Here is a 15,884-nt window from a genome sequence, read left to right on the forward strand (position 1 = left end):
TAGCATAGTGAAAAAGAACACTAGCATGGCAACCAGAAGTCCTGGTTGAGATCTCATCACAGTTGTGGATCTTTGGGAAGTCAAACTTCCTTCACAGGGCTGTTGACAGTATTAATAACTGAAGCATCTTGTGAATTTTGTGATAGAGGAATGAGTATTGTATCCGAGTGAACACCCTCCATCATTTATGAGTTTCAGAGTTAGGGAGTCCCTTGAATTTCATGAACCAACTCTATCTAAATCCCAAAGTAGAAGGCTCAAGATGCATTCCATCTATTTTGTGTACATTTCTTTTAGGTACAGACCTTCGGTGTGCATAAGAACCACCAGCAGAGCTTGCTAAAATGCACATTCCTGGGTCTCCTACCTAATGATTTTAACTCAGTTTGAGAAAGTGCTTGTTCTGTAGTTGGATTTTATCCTTTCCTGCTTTCTTCCCTTTGCTTTCAGGAGGCACTTACTTTGAGGCTTGAACTTCGTTTCTTATATTATACTATATTACCACAACAAAACAACCTATAATCCAAGCTGCTTTCAGGTTTAGAGTGAGGAGGCATCAGTGGGTGGGGGTGGAGCATGACGTCAGGAGTGTAGAAGGAGCCTCTTCCTCAGCTGGCTCTCTTGGGGCTCCAGGCCCTTCCCAGGCAGACTCCACATCACCCAGCCATGTCTCACCCCTTCTGGGCTAGGAGATGTTGACAGTCTCCCCCTCTTTAAGAGACAAGGGCTAGAACCAAACTGGAGATAAGCCCAAGCTCCTTTAAACCAATGTTTTCTGTGGTCATGGTGCAGTAGGCTTGCACATTTAGATAGTAAAACCATAATTATGATACACAAAATCAATTTAGTAGGTTTTGACCAGCAGAATAGAAAGGAATAAAAAAAGTCGGTATCTTGGATAATAAGTGCTATTTTGTGAAACTACTAGGATGCAAGATGTAAATAAATTTCCTACTGTGGATGGGCAAGAAAGAGTTCAAAAACCACTGCCCTGGGCCCTGCTATGTGGGCCCAGTGAATTGAAATTAGGCCCCTGCCTGAGTCTCTTGTCAGCCCTCAAAGAAGGATCTGGTTAGTTCCAGATGTTTGCTGAAACTTTTACATACTGCAGCTTTTAAAGTTTCCTCTGAAAAATGTAAACAATTTTTATTACTATTATTATGAAAAACAATGTACAAACATGAAAAATAATTTTAGGCAGTGACAAATGGCATATAAAAAAAAAAATCTCTCCAACCACCCTATTTCCATATACCATCCTCAGTGGTAGCTACTATTTATCTTTACATTTTCTAGATATAGAAGTATGTGTGTGTGTATACATATATGTATGTATACATATGTACATATGCAATTAAATATACTTAATTTTAAATTAAATTAAATATAATTAAAATGGTACTCTATTATACGGCTGAACTATATAGTTAAACTGTTTTCCCTATTCAATTTTCTCTCATGCAATCTGCAGTATGTTGTACATACACTATGCATGCAGAACCTGTATATCTGCAGGATAAACTCCTAGAAATAAGACTAAAATTTTCTTTTAAAAATACCTTTTACCTTTAATGTCATTATATGTGTCCAGTCACTCTCCTCATCCGTTTTGAGATATTGATCTTGCCCACCATGGTTTTACCAATCATGGAAATTTTTATGTATTTAGCCACGACCTTATGGAAATTTTAGAAAATAAATTTCTATAATGTCTTGTGACCAAATTGCAGACTGAAGAAAACATACTTACTCCCAGGGTGCCTAAAGTTTTTATCACTCTTTAAAAATTTAAATTTAGCAGAGATTGGACACAGCCTGCCACTAGATGGTTTGCTACAAATTCTGATTTTGTACAGTTACTTCTGGAGTTTGATATTTGTTAATTGGCTAGCACATTGGTAAATGTTTGCATTTCCTAAAATGGGGTTGAAAGTAAATTGTAACATCCTCTGCAAACTAGACATTATCATTTAGTTTTGCCTGTTTTTGAACTTTATGTAAATAGAATCATACAGTATGTGTTATTTTGTATATGGTTTCTCATGGTCAATATTATTTTTGTGAGAATCAACTATGTCACTGCCTATAGTGTGTTCATTTTCATTGCCCTATGGTATTCCACTTTATGACAATAACCCAATTTATTTATCCATTCTACTGATTGTTTTTTTTCATTTAGCCTGAGGTTTTATTTGGATTTCCTGAATCATCCATTTCCACATTATAAGGTAAATGCCAGAGTGTATCTTTTATTTTTTGCATTGTTTTTTTCATTTTATTTATTTTTTTATATAAATGTATTTTATTTTTGGCTGCGTTGGGTCTTTGTTGCTGCTCACAGGCTTTCTCTAGTTGCAGCGAGTGGGGTCTAATCTTTGTTGCGGTGCGGGGGCTGCTCATTGGGGTGGCTTCTCTTGTTGCGGAACACGGGCTCTAGGCGCACGGGCTTCAGTAGTTGCGGCACGAAGGCTCAGTAGCTGTGGCTCATGGGCTCTAGAGCGCAGGCTCAGTAGTTGTGGTGCATGGGCTTAGTTGCTCTGCAGCATGTGGGATCTTCCCAGACCAGAGCTCGAATCCATGTCCCCTGCATTGGCAGGCGGAATCTTAACCACTGTGCCACCAGGGGAAGCCCCTATTTTGTTTATTTTTAATTGAAGTATAGTTGATTTACAGTATTATATTAGTTTCAGGTGTATAGTATGGTGATTCAGTATTTTTACAGATTATACTCCATTAAATGTTATTACAAGAAAATGGCTATAATTCCCTGTGCTGTACAATGTATCCTTATTGCTTATCTATTTTATACATAGTAGTTTGTGTGTCTTAATCCCATGCTCCTAATTTGCCCATCCCCACTTTCTTCACCCCTCTGTTAACTACTAGTTTGTTTTCTATATCTGTGAGTCTGTTTCTGTTTTGCATATACATTTATTTGTAGTATTTTTTAGATTCCACAAAAAAGTGATATCATACTGTATTTGTTTTTCTCTGTCTGACTTATTTCACTAAGCACAATATTCTCTAGGTCTGTTCATGTTGCTGCAGATGGCAGGATTTCATTCTTTTATTATGGCTGAGTAATATTCCATTGTATTGAATATAGATATCACATCTTCTTTATCCATTCATCTGTTGATGGCTATTTGGGTTGCTACTATATCTTGGATAGTAAATAGTGCTGTATGAACATGGGGGTGTATGTATCTTTTCAAATTAGTGTTTTCATTTTTTCCAGATATATACCCAGGAGTAGAACTGCTGGATCATATGGTAGTTCTATTTTTAGTTTTTTGAGGAACCTCTGTACTGTTCTCCACAGTGGCTGTACCAATTTACATTCCCACCAATAGTGTACACGGGTTCCCTTTTTTCCGCATCTTCGCCAACATTTGTTGTTTGTAGACTTTTTGATAATAGCCATTCTGACAGGTGTGAGCTGATATCTCATTGTTTTGATTTGCATTTCCTCTAATAATTAGCGATGCTGAGTATCTTTTCATGTGCCTGTTAGCCATCTTATGTTTTCTTTGGAAAAACATCTACTCAGGTCTTCTGTCCATTTTTTTTTTTTTTTTGATATTGAGTAGTATGAGCTGTTTGTATATTTTGGAATATTAACCCCTTGTTGGTCATATCATTTGCAAATACTTTCTCCCACTCCATTGCTGTCTTTTCATTTTGTCAATGAGTTCCTTTGCTGTGCAAAAGCTTTTAATTATATCTCATTTATTTATTTTTGCTTTTATTTCTTTTGCCTAAGGAGACAGATCCAAAAAAAATACTGCTATGATTTATGTCAAATAGTGTTCTGCCTATGTTCTAAGAGTTTTTATAGTTTCAGGTCTTACATTTAGGTCTTTAATCTGTTTTGAGTTTATTTTTGTATATTGTATGAGGTAATGTTCTACTCGCATTGTTTTACATGTAGTTGTCCAGTTTTCCCAGCACCACTTGTTGAAGAGACTGTCTTTTCTCTATTGTATATTCTTGCCTCTTCTGTTGTAGATTAATTGACCACAGGTGTGTGGGTTTATTTCTGGGCTCTATTCTGTTCCACTGTGTGTCTGTTTTTGTGCTAGTACCATGGTGTTTTGATTACTGTAGCTTTGTAGTATACTCTGAAGTCTGGGAGGGTGGATACCTCCAGCTTTGTTATATTTTCTCAAAACTGCTTTGGCAATTTGGGATCTTTTGTGGTTCCATATGAATTTGATGGATTTTTGAGTTGTTTCCAGTTTGGGGTAACACTGCTGACAATACTGGAACAGTGTTCCAGTATAAGTAACACCACTATGAATATTAATGTACATAACTTACTGTACATATGTATGTAGTTAATCTGGGAATAAAATCTAGGAATAAAATTGCTGTATCATAGGCTATACAAACTTCAGCTTTAATAAGTAGGGCCACATTTTTTCTAAAGTATTATTAGGCATATATGAGAGTTCCTGTTGCTTCACATTCTTGTTAACAATTAGTCTCATCAGTCTTTTAAATTTAGCTATATTGGTGGAGGTATAGTTGTATCTCATTGCAGTTTTAATTCACATTTCCCTGATTATTCTTTTTGAGCATCTTTTCAATGTCAATTTTTATTGGGTTTTCTTCTCTGGTGAACTAAGTTTTTTGTCAATTCGTCTACTGAGAAGTCCTTTTTTCCTAATTGATTTTCTTATTAACCTATACAAGTTCTTATGCGTAGATTTTAGATGTGAGTGCTTCTCAGTTACATGCATTGCAAATATCTTCACCCACTCTCTGGGTTGCCTTTATAATGCTGTATTGTTGAAAAATGGCTGAATGGCAGCAAGACTTGACATTATTTGATCTTTTGCTTTGGAAATAGTGTACAGTTCTTGAAGAAAATGATTAAGGCCCTCAAAATTACCCTTTTGATTTCTTTTAGCAATGTAAGACCAGTATCTTTTATCATTTCTCCTTTCATTTTCTTTAAAAATGGATTTTTTTCTATTTAAATGTTTATTTTATTTTTGATTGCATGGTTAATGGCCTTCTCTAAAATTTCTGTCTGGTCTTCAGGGAACAATTTTAAAGCTTGGAATTTCACTGTACATTGTTTGAAGCTGATTCTGGCTCTTTGCAAATCATTTTGATATTTAACCTCTAAAATTTCACACCAGAAAACAAGATAACTCAGAAAAGAAAAATCACATATGGCAGACAGTAAAATCCGAGCGGATCCTCATGTATTCATAGTTTCTTTTGGATCACACAGAACTTCAAAGATTGAGATTAGCTTTTCAAAATTTGTCTTCAATTGACACACAGCTTCATACTGTGCACTCCATCTTGTCTAGGGAAGTCTTTTTACTATTATACATACCTACATTTTGCAGCATTTTCCACTGATGAGGTAAGACTGAAAAGAATGGACAATTTTTTCCCCAAAGTTCCCAAAAATGTTACATATAAAGAAGAAATGTTCACAAATGCTCAAATGTTTTTTTCAGGGAGGAATACTATATCACAAACACAGCTTTAGTTTATAACTGCAAATAAAAAGCAGATTGGCTTTTGGCCTGTTTTATTATTGTTTTAAATTGTCTACAGTTGTGTTACTGGTATGCCACTGCTGTTGAGCATGATCTTTTCTGTAGACTTTTGGCAAATACTTTTTCATTTAAGGAAGTTTCCTCCTGCTCCTGAGGGATTACCTCCCCCCCACCCCCACCCCCTGCCATGTAAGGTCAGATATAGACAAATAATGTTATTAATAATGAGAGAGAGATTCGGGGGAAAAAGCCTCTGCTTAAAAATATGCAAAGTCGGGCTTCCCTGGTGGCGCAGTGGTTGAGAGTCCGCCTGCCGATGCAGGGGACACGGGTTCATGCCCCAGTCTGGGAAGATCCCACATGCCGCGCAGGGAGCGGCTGGGCCCGTGGGCCATGGCCGCTGAGGCTGCGCGTCCGGAGCCTGTGCTCCGCAGCAGGAGAGGCCACAACAGTGAGAGGCCCATGTACCGCAAAAAAAAAAAAAAAAAAAAAAAGCAAAGTCAAAACAACATAATTTGCCCTTATGACAAAGAATATGAAAGAGAGGTTTTCCTAGAATCTACACAACCGTCAATGCTTACTATTGGTCTAAAACTAAAACAATTAGGTAAGCACTTAAACACACAAAAAGAGATCATTATTTCTGGTTTTTCAAGCAGGAAAAAAATTATTGATGACTCTGTAAACTGTTTTGAACTTTCTATAGAAGCAGCTTGTGAGAGGTATATTAGAACAAAGATGGCAAGCTGATTCTACCACAAGAATGGTAGTGCCTAAAAATTCAGGGACCTGAAGATTTCCTTTAATAGATTTCTTCCTTTAGCAGGGCTTCCTTGAGTTCCATCAATCCCTGTGAACAGCGGTAAGGAAGAATGTCTGACAATGTGACCTGCCCTGAAAACTGATTTATCTTCTTCTTTTTGGGATTTACTTTCAGAATCTTATACATTGACAGATGTAAAAATGTAAGATTTTAAGTTTCATTTGACATTCCTTACTAGTATATGATATATATCATAAAGGAGTATGAGATATATGTGTATATATAAATGTACCTACACATATATGTATATATACACGCATACATATCAATCATAAATTATACTAAAACGTTGTTAATTCAACCCCTGTTTTTGTAATATTTTAATATTTGTCCATTTGGATGGAGCCCAGCAAAATTATATATATAGTTTGGTGTAAGTTTCCTAGTGACTGGTTGTAGTAGCCAGCCTCTAAGATGACCCTAATGACCCTTGCCTCCAGGTATTCGTATCCCTTGTAGAGTGCTCTCCTCATCAGTCACACAGTAGTCATCCATTTAACAAAAAGAGCACAGTGCATGTGTTGGTGTGTGATTTCTGAGGATAAGCCATAAAAGACCTTGCCCTTCCATCTTCTTCTCTTGGATCCGTTGCTCTGGGGGATGCCAGGTACCATGTCATAAAGGTACTGAACTAGCTCTATGAAGATGCCCACATGGTGAGGAACTAAGGCATCCTGCCAGTGCTGGCTAGCACCACTGTAGCACTGAGGGTCCTCTAGAGCAAAAGCTCCAATAGGAAGCTACATGGGTTATTTGGTTAGTTGGTGATTGATTGATCAGTATTAGTTCTCATAATTTTGAAGGCTGAGAAGTCCCACCATCAGCTCTCTGCAAAATGGATAACCAGGAAGGCTCATGGTATAGTTCAAAGCTAAAAGCCAGACAGCCTATGGTGTAGATTCCAGTCCAAGTCTGAAGGTCTGAGAACCAGGAGTGCAGAGGGCAGAAGATCGATGTTCCAGATCAGTCAGGCAGAGACAGAATTCAACCTTCCTCTCCTTTTTTGTTCTATTCAAGCTCCCAGTGGATTGAATGATGCCCACCCACACTGGGGAGGGCCGTCTGCTTTTCTCAGTGTACCAATTTAAATGCTAATCTCAGGCCAATATCACTGACGAACACAGATGCAAAAATCCTCAACAAAATACTAGCAAACAGAATCCAAAGCACATTAAAAGGATCATACACCGTGATCAAGTGGGGTTTATTCCAGGAATGCAAGGATTCTTCAATATACGCAAAACAATTAATGTGATAAACCATATTAACAAATTGAAGGAGAAAAACCATATGATCATCTCAATAGATGCAGAGAAAGCTTTCGACAAAATTCAACACCTGTTTATGATAAAAACCCTGCAGAAAGTAGGCATAGAGGGAACTTTCCTCAACATAATAAAGGCCATATATGACAAACCCACAGCCAACATCGTCCTCAATGGTGAAAAACTGAAAGCATTTCCACTAAGATCAGGAGCAAGACAAGGTTGCCCACTCTCACCACTCTTATTCAACCTAGTTTTGGAAGTTTTAGCCACAGCAATCAGAGAGGAAAAGGAAATAAAAGGAATCCAAATCGGAAAAGAAGAAGTAAAGCTGTCACGGTTTGCAGATGACATGATACTATACATAGAGAATCCTAAAGATGCTACCAGAAAACTACTAGAGCTAATCAATGAATGTGGTAAAGTAGCAGGATACAAAATTAATGCACAGAAATCTCTTGTATTCCTATACACTAATGAGGAAAAATCTGAAAGTGAAATCAAGAAAACACTCCCATTTACCATTGCAACAAAAAGAACAAAATACCTAGGAATAAACCTACCTAAGGAGACAAAAGACCTGTATACAGAAAATTATAAAACACTGATGAAAGAAATTAAAGATGATACAAATAGATGGAGAGATATACCATGTTCTTGGATTGGAAGAATCAACATTGTGAAAATGACTCTACTACCCAAAGCAATCTACAGATTCAATGCAATCCCTATCAAACTACCACTGGCATTTTTCACAGAACTAGAACAAAAAATTTCACAATTTGTATGGAAACACAAAAGACCCCGAATAGCCAAAGCAATCTTGAGAACGAAAAACGGAGCTGGAGGAATCAGGCGCCCTGACTTCAGACTATACTACAAAGCTACGGTAATCAAGACAGTATGGTACTGGCACAAAAACAGAAAGATAGATCAATGGAACAGGATAGAGAGCCCAGAGATAAACCCATGCACATATGGTCACCTTATCTTTGATAAAGGAGGCAGGAATGTAGAGTGGAGAAAGGACAGCCTCTTCAATAAGTGGTGCTGGGAAAACTGGACAGGTGCATGTAAAAGTATGAGATTAGATCACTCCCTAAGACCATACACAAAAATAAGCTCAAAATGGATTAAAGACCTAAATGTAAGGCCAGAAACTATCAAACTCTTAGAGGAAAACATAGGCAGAACACTCTTTGACATAAATCACAGCAAGATCCTTTCTGACCCACCTCCCAGAGAAATGGAAATAAAAACAAAAATAAACAAACGGGACCTAATGAAACTTCAAAGCTTTTGCACAGCAAAGGAAACCATAAACAAGACGAAAAGACAACCCTCAGAATGGGAGAAAATATTTGCAAATGAAGCAACTGACAAATGATTAATCTCCAAAATTTATAAGCAGCTCATGCAGCTCAATAACAAAAAAACAAACAACCCAATCCAAAAATGGGCAGAAGACCTAAATAGACATCTCTCCAAAGAAGATATGCAGACTGCCAACAAACACATGAAAGAATGCTCAACTTCATTAATCATTAGAGAAATGCAAATCAAAACTACAATGAGATATCATCTCACACCAGTCAGAATGGCCATCATCAAAAAATCTAGAAACAATAAATGCTGGAGAGGGTGTGGAGAAAAGGGAACCCTCTTGCACTGTTGATGGAAATGTAAATTGATACAGCCACTGTGGAGAACAGTATGGAGGTTCCTTAGAAAACTACAAATAGAACCACCATATGACCCAGCAATCCCACTACTGGGCATATACCCTGAGAAAACCATAATTCAAAAAGAGTCATGTACCAAAATGTTCATTGTAGCTCTATTTACAATAGCCCGGAGATGGAAATAACCTAAGTGTCCATCATCGGATGAACGGATAAAGAAGATGTGGCACATGTATACAATGGAATATTACTCAGCCATAAAAAGAAACGAAATTGAGCTATTTGTAATGAGGTGGATGGACCTAGAGTCTGTCATACAGAGTGAAGTAAGTCAGAAAGAGAAAGACAAATACCGTATGCTAACACATATATATGGAATTTAAGAAAAAAAAATGTCATGAAGAACCTAGGGGTAAGACAGGAGTAAAGACACAGATCTACTAGAGAATGGACTTGAGGATATGGGGAGGGGGAAGGGTAAGCTGTGACAAAGCGAGAGAGAGGCATGGACATATATACACTACCAAACGTAAGGTAGATAGCTAGTGGGAAGCAGCGCATAGCACAGGGAGATCAGCTCGGTGCTTTGTGACCGCCTGGAGGGGTGGGATAGGGAGGGTGGGAGGGAGGGAGATGCAAGAGGGAAGAGATATGGGAACATATGTATATGTATAACTGATTCACTTTGCTATAAAGCAGAAACTAACACACCATTGTAAAGCAATTATACTCCAATAAAGATGTAAAAAAAAATTAAAAATAAATAAAAATAAATGCTAATCTCTTTTGGAAACGCCCTTGTAGAAATAATGAAACACTGTCACAGAAATACTAAACTACTACTCAGAGATAACATTTAACCAGCTTTCTGGGCATCCCTTGGCCCAGTCAAGTCATTAAAATTAACCATTACAACCACCTTGCCAGCCATGTAAGTCATCCCGGAATTAGCTCTTCTAGTTTAGTTGAGCCTTCAGATTGCTGCAGACCCAAATGACATCTTGACTGCAACCTCGTGAGAAACCCTGAACCAGAATTACCAAGCTAAGCCATTCCTAAACATCTCACCCACAGAAACCGACAGAATAATATTTACTGTTTTAATGCCTACATTTTAGATAACTAATACACTGGTCAAATGTATCTCTCTTTCGTTTGATATAGAACATTGGTCCTCACTCCTTTTTTCCCTCTGAACCTCCAGGATAAAACACACTCTCATTAGTAACACTGGCTCACATTGGCAGTGATTCATTGGTAGAAGGGGTGGTGGGCAGAAAGGTAAATCAGAATTTCTTGAGTTTTCTCCTAGAAATGTAAATCAGAATTCCTTAAGATTCAGATACACTTCCTTGGGAGATATAACCATTTTCCTCCCCATCCTCTGAGAATCAGTGGTAGAACATTAACATATAGCTGAAATACATAAGGCCTTTTCCTTAAAATCCACTTTTGCTATAGATCTTTTCTGATGGTGTCAGTACATCCAGTGCAGGCTTGCCTTTAAAATTGGACTTACTTGAGGGGAAAAAAAAAAAAAAAAAAAAGGCTTCCATCCCTTTCAAGAGAAGAAAAAAAAACAGACCTGTTACACAGTTATATTGGAAGAGAAGGTATCAAGAGAAATGCTATGTTTGTACAAACATACTGCTGCTTGCTCATTGCATCTTCCTATCCAACAGCTTAAGGTCTACATTTTAGGGAAATACAGAAAAAAAAAAAAAACACTTTTATTTACTTTGTGAGGACTCTCTGAGTATTTGAATTATTATGCCCTCAAGTATACATATGTATTTTTCCCGTTTTTTTCTTCCAGTTTTATTGAGATGTAATTGACATACAGCACTGTGTAAGTTTAAGGTGTACAGCATAATATTTCAACTTACATAACATCATAAAATGATTACCACAATAGGCTTAGTGTACATCCATACAGATACAACATTAAAGAAATAGACAACTGTATTTCCTTGTGATAAGAACTCTTAGAATTTACTCTCATAACATCTTTCATATATAGCGTACAGCAGTGTTATCTTTATCATGTTGTACATTATCTCCCTAGTACTTCTTTATCTTGTAACTGTAAGTTTGTATCTTTTGATTACCTTAATCTGAATCCCCTTCCCTGACCCCTTGGCTCTGGTAGCCACAAATCTGATCTCCTTTTCTATGAGTTTGGATGGTTGGTTTTGAAGTATAATTGACCTATAGCACTGTGACAATTCCTGCTGTACAATATAGTCATTCAGTATTTCTATACATTTCAAAATGATCACCATGATAAGTCTAGTTGTCATCTGTCACCATACAAAGATTCTAAATAATTATTAACTGTATTCTCCACACTGCACATTTCATACCTGTGACTCATTTACTTTGTAACAATGTTTGTACCTCTTAATTTCCCTCACCTATTCCTCTGTTCCTCTCATGCCCTCTCTGGCAACCACCTGTTTGTTCTCTGTATATAGGACTCTATTTCTGTTTAGTTATGTTTATTCATTTGTTTGGTTTTTTAGATTTCACATATAAGTGAAATCACATGGTATTTGTCCATCTCTGTCTGACTTATTTCACTTAGCATAATACCCTTCATGTCCAAACATATTGTCGCAAATGGCAAGATTTCATTCTTTTTTATGGCTGAGTAGTATTCCATTGTATATTTATACCATTTTCTTTATCCATTCATTTGTCGAAGGACACTTAGGTTGCTTCCTAAATAATGCTGCAATGAACATAGGGGTGCATATATCTTTTTGAATTAGTGTTTTTGTTTTCTTTGCAAAAATACCCAGAAGTGGAATTGCTGAATTGAATGGTAGTTTTATTTTTCGAAAGTGTTTTTTCCTCTGCAAATTTTTGTTACAGTTTGAGAAGGATAGGTGTTAATTCTTCTCTAAATGTTTGCCAGAATTCACCTGTGAAGCCATCTGGTCCCGGACTTTTGTTTGTTGGGAGTTTTTATTACTGATTCAATTTAATTACTGGTAATTCGTTTATTCATATTTTCTCTTTCTTCCTGATTCAGTCTTGGGAGATTGTACATTTCTAGAAATTTGTCCATTTCTTCTAGGCTGTCCATTTAACTGGCATATAATTGTTCACAGCAATCTCTTATGATCCTTTGTATTTCTGTGGTTTCAGTTGTAACTTCTCTTTCATTTCTGATTTTATTTGGGCCCTCTTTTTTTCTTGGAGTCTGGCTAAAGGTTTACCAATTTGTCCATTTCTTCAAAGAACCAGTTCTTAGTTTCACTGGTCTTTTCTATTGCTTTTTTAGCCTCTATTTATTTCTGCTCTGACCTTTATGATTTATTTCCTTTTACTAACTTTGGGTTTTGTTTTTTTTTCTAGTTCCTTTAGGTGTAAGGTTGTTTGAGATTTTTCTTGATTCCTGAGGTAGGTTTGTATCACTATAAACTTCCCTCTTAGACCTGTTTTTACTGCATCACATAGATTTTGAATCACTGTGTTTTCATTTTCATTTGTCTCTGGGTATTTTTTGATTTCCTCTTTGATTTCTTCATTGACCCATTGGTTGTTTACATATGGGCTTTATTATCCATTATCAAATTTGCATTATCTCTCTCATTTGTGACTGGGAACTGGGTTTCCCAGAATCCTCTTCTATGTGTGGTTCCAGATTAGAATTCCAATGAGAGGAACTCATGACATTTGCGGGGGTAGGAGGTGGGTCAAATGGGTGAAGGTGGTCATAAGGTACACTTTCAGTTATAAGATAAGATCTGGAGATGAAATGTACCCCATGGCGACTATAATTAAAAATGCTGTATTGTGTATTTGAAAGTTGCTAAGAAAGTAGATCTTAAAAGTTCTCTTCATCAGAAACAAAATTTGCAACTATGTGTGGTGATGGATGCTAACTAAACTTATTGTGGTAAGTAATCATTTTGTAATATATACATATATCAAATTATTATGTTGTATACCTAAAAATAATAGTTATATGTCAATTGTACTTCAGTAAAAAAAGATGATAAGAAAACAAAGCCAATTTAATCCATAATGTAGCTAAAATGTAATACACTGGCAATAGAAAATATTCTTAAAAAACAAACCAAAACACAAAAGAAATCCAAGTTAAAATTTGCTCTTTAGGAAACCAGCAGAACCTCAGAGGACTGCTCATTATATATACTTCTCCCACCTGAATAAGAAAGAGAAAATGAATTGCAATAAATGAACTTTCATTCCACCCAGAGGCTGGAAGCTGAAAGCAATATAATCTAAGTCTGAGAACAGTCTGGTTCTCACTTTTTTATTTATTGAGAATTTAGAGAAGGGAGACTTTGTAAAGACAGTAAAAGATTTTTTTCTGGACAGCCTCCTATAGAAAAGCCAATGCTCTCTAAAAGAGCCTACTAGTAGAATGTTAATATGACATTGAGCTACTAATAAATATAGCCCAGAAAGAGTCAGTTTTATAGTCCCTACCAGAGTGCTATCCTAAACTCACCCTCTTCTCCTTTGGAAAGTCACTATTGACACAGATTAATAAGTAGATTCACACAGAGAAAATAAAATGTTTCATAGTAACAATGTTAATACCAATAATTACCATTTACCACGCTAAAGGTTCACCACGCTAAAGGCTTTAGATGTATTATCTCATTTAATCCTCTCAACTCTAATCATCTACTATTTTAAAAATATTATTGCCAGGCACTCTTATAAGTGCTGGGGATACAACAGTGAACAAACTAGACAAACTAGTTTAGGCAGGTGGATTCTTAACCGCTGCACCACCAGAGAAGTCCCTGTTTATTTGTTTTGGCAATCCTTTAAACTATAAATGACCATTTTTAGCTTTCAGGAATTATACAAACAGGCTTGGGCTAGGTTTAGCCTGCTGGCCGTAGTTTTCCAACCCTTGCAAAAGAAGGAAATATGGAAATATGGGGGTTAGAGGAACAAGTTAAAAACTACCATGAGGAAGAAACAAGCCCAGTCCAGAATTTAGAAGATTCTATAGGACAAATGAACTAGTTTATTCAACAATTAAAAATGTTTTTGTTTTTGTTTTTGTGGTACACGGGCCTCTCACCGTTGTGGCCTCTCCCGTCGCGGAGCACAGGCCTGTGAGCGCAGGCCCAGCGGCCACGGCTCACCGGCCCAGCCGCTCCGCGGCACGCGGGATCCACCCGGACCGGGGCACGAACCCGCATCCCCCGCATCGGCAGGCGGACTCCCAACCACTGCGCCACCTAAAAATGGTGAGGGGACCTTTCCCCTTTGGTAACCATAAATTTGTTTTCTATGTCTGTGAGTCTGCTTCTGTTTTGCAAATAAATTCATTTGTATCATTAAAAAAAAATGGTGAGGGGAAATTATAGATTTAAGAAAAATGAAGAGATATATCACCCAAATGCAATGTGTAGGTCCTTCTTTGGATCCTGATTTAAACAAATCAGTTGGAAAAAGACCATATATCTATATCTATAGATGATATGGAGAGACAGAGACAGAGAGAAATTTCAGCAGGCACAGGGTATTATTTTCTGAAAGTGTTTGTGTAAGATTGGTATTATTTATTCTTTAAATGTTTAACAGAATTCACTAGTGTAGCCATGTAGGCCTAGAGCTCTTCTCATGAGTAGGTTTTAAAGTACAAATTTAGTATGCTTAATAAATATTTCTTTTTTGTGTCAGTTTTTTAAGTTGCATTTTAAAAGAAATTTGTCTCTCCAGTTTTGGAGGCAGCAGGCTGCCTTGTCACTTCAATTCTTTGATGGATCTAAGAAGAGTTGGTTTCAGTTTTTTCAGCTTTTTACCTTGTTGTGAGGACAGGAGTGATGACTTCGAAGACCTGACATGCTGGATTGGAAACCAGGAGGGAAAGATCTAAAAGAGAGGAAAAATTGATGCAGTAAAGAGAGAAGAGAAGGAAGAGAATGCCTGGAGTGCTGTGTTTGAGCAGGAGAGAGGGGCTGGGATGGACTGTACTAGTGGAGGGCTAGGCTTAGCTAAGAATGTTATGAGTAGTTTATCTGCATTAACAGGTGAAGGTAGAGTACATGGGCACACACGCAGGTTGGTGGGTATATGGAAGGTTCTGGAAGTCCTCTTTAATTTGCTTCTACTTCATGAGGAAATAGGAGGCAAGGTCTTCTGCTGGGGGGTGGGGAGAGGGAGAGGAAGAAAGAGATATGAAGTAGTATCGGAGTTCTGAAAAGAGATAAAAGACTATGAAATAACCATTTAGGAAAGTGGGTGGACTGGAGAAAGATGGTTTGATGGCCAGAGAGAATTAGGGTCCACTTGAGAATCTCAGTCAAAATTTTGAAGTGATGCCCCTAGTCTCAGGAAACAACATAAGTCCATTATAATAAAAACTGCTAGTCTGTCTCAATGTCCATTTTCCTTTTTTTGATAACAGAAGCCCAGAATTACATCTGGGTACATGGTTCCCCACAATAAAGACATTTCCTAGCTTCCCTTGAAGGTAGGCATAGCCATGTAACTAGGTAACTAAATTCTGGAAAACAGAATATAACAGAAGTGGTTTGTACAAGTTCTGGAAAGAATCATTAAAGGGAGGGTTTATCACGTAAGCATAAGGATTGGGGAA

The sequence above is a fragment of the Globicephala melas genome, chromosome 8 (assembly GCF_963455315.2).
Source record: "Globicephala melas chromosome 8, mGloMel1.2, whole genome shotgun sequence".
Classification (NCBI taxonomy): Eukaryota; Metazoa; Chordata; class Mammalia; order Artiodactyla; family Delphinidae; genus Globicephala; species Globicephala melas.